This window comes from Lipotes vexillifer, unplaced genomic scaffold, assembly GCF_000442215.2.
Source record: "Lipotes vexillifer unplaced genomic scaffold, Lipotes_vexillifer_v1.1 scaffold34, whole genome shotgun sequence".
NCBI classification, from domain to species: domain Eukaryota; kingdom Metazoa; phylum Chordata; class Mammalia; order Artiodactyla; family Lipotidae; genus Lipotes; species Lipotes vexillifer.
Window position 1 is genome coordinate 1,153,051 of NW_006776832.1, and position 4,987 is coordinate 1,158,037.

The following is a 4,987-nucleotide window of genomic DNA, read 5'->3' on the forward strand; positions in this document are numbered from 1 at the left end:
GGGATCTTCCCTGACCTGGACACGAACCCGTGTCCCCTGCATCGGCAGGCGGACTCTCAACCACTGCGCCACCAGGGAAGCCCCTCCTCTTGCATTTTGTTATAAGTTGCAAGAAGAAGCCAGGCAGGAGCTTCAACACTTTGTTCAAAAATCTCCTTAGCTATATATCCAAGTTCATTGCTTACAAATTCTGCTTTCCACATAACTGAAGGACAAAATTCTGCCAAGCTTTCTGTCATGAGGATAACAAGAATCCTCTTCCTCCAAATTCCAGTAATGTCTTTGCTCACTTCCTTCTGAGACCTCACCAGCAGTGTCTTTAACATCTATATTTCTACTAACAGTTTTCCAGCCTCTACCCATTGTCTGATTCCAATGCTAAGCCCACATTTTAAGAATTTCTTACGGCAGCACCCCACTTCCATGTACCAAAATCCATATTAGTTTTCTCTTGCTGCCTAACAAGTCACCAAGTGTACTTTTGCTTTTAGAAGGCTTATTTGGCTCATTTAGCCTCACCTAAATAATCTCTTTATCTTAAAGTCAACTGATTAGTACACTTAGTTACATTGGCCAAATCCTTTTTGCCATATTAACAGGACTTCATCGTGAGGCAGGAGATAGATGGGTCCCAGCCTGAACAGTTTCCCCACTGGGGACAGAAACTCCATAATAGCAGAAACTTCATAAAAGCAGGATGATGGAGGAAGCTGGGCCCTGCCCAGATAGAAGATAAGAGACCACATATTCCTCATTCTCTAAATCAGGAGACCTCCCCGACTACACATGAGCAGAAAGGCTCCTTGGAGGTCAAAAGCAGAGTGATGCCAACTGATGCCAACTGATGCTCATTACCCATAGGCCTCTTCGGTAGAATCCATCTTGGCTAAGAGCTGCATGCGCACACACGGGAAAATCCTGAGCTATACCAAATACAGACTTTGAACCAGGCAAATCAAAATGATTGGCCAAAGGAAACCCAGAAGAAATGCCCCATATAAGTGATTCAGAGTGCCATGAGGGCACGACTCTGTCTCTGAGCCCACCCATGTGTGTCTATCCCCACGTACTGTACTTGTTTTTTCCCTAATAAATACTTTGCTTGTTTCACTACTTTGCATCTTTGTGGGAATTCTTTTTCTGCAAAGCCATAGGGCCAGGGCCTTGTCACTGACCGCTGTTCTAGTGGCTAGGATTTGTTGCTCTCACCGCCGCGACCCGACCTCAATCTCTGGCTGGGATCTGAAACCCTGCTTCAAGCCGCTGTAGGCCAAGGCCACCCGAGATCAATCATGGAAATGATACTTGGTCATATTTACTCGTTCTCTCCACATTCGAAGGAGAGAGGATTGTACAAAAGTGAGGGTCATTGGGGATCGTCTTAAAATTCTGCCTAGCACACATGTTAAGCTACAGTGAAAGAAAATAGATCAATATCTTCATGCCTTGAGGCTGGGGGCCACGGTGCTGGGGTATGTAGAAAGAAGGGATTTTTAAAGGGGGCATGAGGAAATTTTGACGGATACTTTTGATTGTCTTAATTGTGGTGATTGTTTCATGGGTGTGTACATATGTCAAAACATCAAATTGTACCCTTTATATATGTACACTTTATCGTGTGTCAATTACACCTCAATGAAGCTGTTAGGGGAAAAAAAAGTAATTAACCCATTTCAAATTCTGTAAATTGAGAAGTGAAAACTGCGGTTTTAATAAGGTCTACCTAAAGGGAAACATAAACTTCAATTTATTGTGGAAACCAAACAATTAACTAAAATTTAAGATCTGGACTCAGAGATCTACATCAATTTAGTAACTAAAAAAGCTATCTATAAACCCTTAATTAGGATTGTTATTCTGTTCTTAAAGAAAGAGTTTGGAATGGAACTCTTAATCTAGAGGCTACTCTATTACCATGACTTTGAACTATCTGTCTTCCTGTTTCCTTAAATTTGGATAAACAGTAGCTGAGCCAAACGTCAAAACTAAGGCAAGAATAGCATTTGCAGCGGAGACATAGGGAGAATGTTCCAACTCAAATTATTTTAAGTTGACTGAAACTAGTTCACAAACCAGCAGAAGCCACTTGAGTAGGTGTTCTCTGTGTGAGCAGATGTATAACATCCCTACTGGACATCTTTGACTGATGGAAGTTTAAATGGCAAAAACCTTCAACTGCCCGATATTGAATTAATGTCAGTGCAATTTAAAAAAACAGACACTGTATTAATTATTTTTAAAACAACCATAATCTTTTTAAAAGTGGTAACCATTTCTTCCAGATTCCATATTCCATTTCCACCAAGGCTTTAGTTGGCATAATGTTGTGTGAAATAGCTTGATTAAAGAAGATGTTATAACTGAACCTCAAGTAATAGACATGTCTGTTGGCCTGTCTTAGCTTCCAATGTCTTATTATGACTGAGACAACAACTGCTAGAACACATAATCCTTGCTTCTTATAAAAAAAAAAAAAAAAATTCAAGTTTTCCTCTTTCATGTGGGCACATATTTTATTTTCTCCAGACCTGTGTCTCAGATATTTAGAGCTAGTAGAGAGTAATTATATAGATTTGAAGCTCTGAAGTCAGATGTATCTGGGTCAAACCCCTGCCTTTTCCTATGTGACCTTGGAAAAGTAACCTAATCTTTCTAAGATTCAGTTTTTTCATCTGTAAAATTGTGTTATGATAACAGTTAACACTTACATAACATTTATATATTAGCATTTATAACAAGATACACCCTGTGCACAGCCATCTAAGCCCATTATCTCATGTAGTCCTTAAATGATCACACAAGATAACTCTGTTATCTCCATCATAGGGATGAAGAAAGTGCGTCCTAAAGTGGCACAATCAATACGTGACAGAACCCAGATTTGAACCCCATAATTCTGATCTCAGAACCTGGCTCTTAGCCACTGCACTAAATTAATTGCCTCCTTCATAATGACACAGTGAAGGTAATGTATGCAAAACCACTCCATACCCAGCACACACATGACTCCGAATAGGGGGAGCTATTATGGATTTCATGGTTCTTTGCCAAGTTTGAGTCGTTTCCTTGTCACTGCCCAAACTTCCCTAGGATTATTGGTAAAGTGATGTCTTTTAAATTAAAAATAAATTAATTAAATAAAATAAAAATTTAAACTTTAACAGTTATTTTATGAAATAATATAAGTAAATTATTAATTTTTCTTGTCCTGAGTGCTGAACCTCTTAACAGGCATGCCTGGTTCCAGTCTCTGGGCCCTACCCCTGAATCTATCACCCAGATGCTGGCATAATCTTTCTAAAATGCAAATCTAATCATGTTACTACTTGACTCAAACTTCTCAGTGTCTCTTTAATGTGGCATGGGACTTCTGAAACCATCCAGCTTCAACTTGGGCCCCTCCCCTTTGAGAACCCTCGAGACCCTGGAAGAAGAGAAACAGGGCCAGAGATTCAGTTGGGGTCGGTTGCGTGTCCTCCTGAATGCACAGGACATGTCCTGTATTTAAATGACTTTTCCTGCTTCCTGTATTGATTTTGTCGGGTCTACCTAAATGTCCGATATTCAGCTCTTCTCAATAATTATGAAAAGTTGGTGCTATTTTTCCACCACAGTAACTGGAGCTTAAGTCTCTTAAATGGCAACTCCAGCCCCAAATTATTCCTCCACACATCTGTACAACCCGAGTTGCTCTCTCCTGCAGGTCTGGCTGAGGGAAAACCAAAAGGAGGGACTTAGAATTAAAATACATATTTTTCATACACAGAAAAGAAAAGACTGTTCTTTGGCTAAAGTCCCAAGTCATGAACAGCGAACCACCATTAATTAGGGATAGATCAGTGCCCATGTTCTGAAAAATCACCCAATCAGCAAGAGCCTCACTCCAGTAACTGCTTCTGAGAGTTAGCAAATCAATGACATCCAAGCTTCCGAAAGTCTGCCAATCAGTGACAACCCCATGTTTCAGGACAACAGCCAATCAGTAAGTGTCTCATTCCAGTGGCCTCACTAGCACATCTGGACTTTCTGAAAGTCCACCAATCCCTGAAAGCCAGGCTTCCCAAAACATTAACTCAGTAATACTGTGCCTTACGAGTACAGCTCTTCCTTGTGCAAAGGGGAAGTTCATCTTTTCTACATCAGTTCTTGAGTAGTTCACAAGTTTGCAACTCTTTCAACAGTTCAAACCCTGCTTACAGCTAGTTATGAGTTCTTACTTGTGAATGACAAACACACCATCACGACCGTGATGTTATCAAATTCAATTTTCATTCCTTGCTGTGTGCTCTTTAATTTGTGTATATTTGAATCCCAAAATGCCAAAACATAATATAAATTTTGCAATAAATTTTCTGATCAGTGAACATTGATTAAATGAGGAAAAAGTCCTTTGGAAATTCTCTGTACAATTCCCAATTGTTGATTTAATGTTTTAAAAATTGTAGAAAGACAGATATAAATCAGTATAAAATAGTAACTAAATATAAGAAATGTAATTTCTTCAACTACTGCCAAAGATGTGATAAAATAATAAATTTTTATGGGACATTCAGATGAAGAAGATAAAATAATCACAGCAGAAGTTGTAATGGCTTTCCACACTGGATATCATCCGCCTTCATCTCAAATAACTGTTAGAATGTGCTGCTACCAGAAGTATTTTCTGATCCCAAAATTACAAATAAATTATCAGGGTGAAATCTATTACAACAATAAAAATGTAATAGTTCCACTTATTGTTACAGAGCTTATGGAAAATCTAATGCCTTATCTTTACATAGCTATAGATGCAAATAGCCATAATGCAGGAAACATGTTCCCTTTGTTTGTACAATTACTTTTCTCATGAAAAAGTGTTACTTATAAGGCTATTGTGAGTAAAATCTCTTCCAGATGAGACTTCAGAAGGGTTCTATTATTGTGTTAGGAGTTAATGAGAAAACTGTACTGCTTTTGGTGGCAAAACCATGAATACAAATTCTGCTAG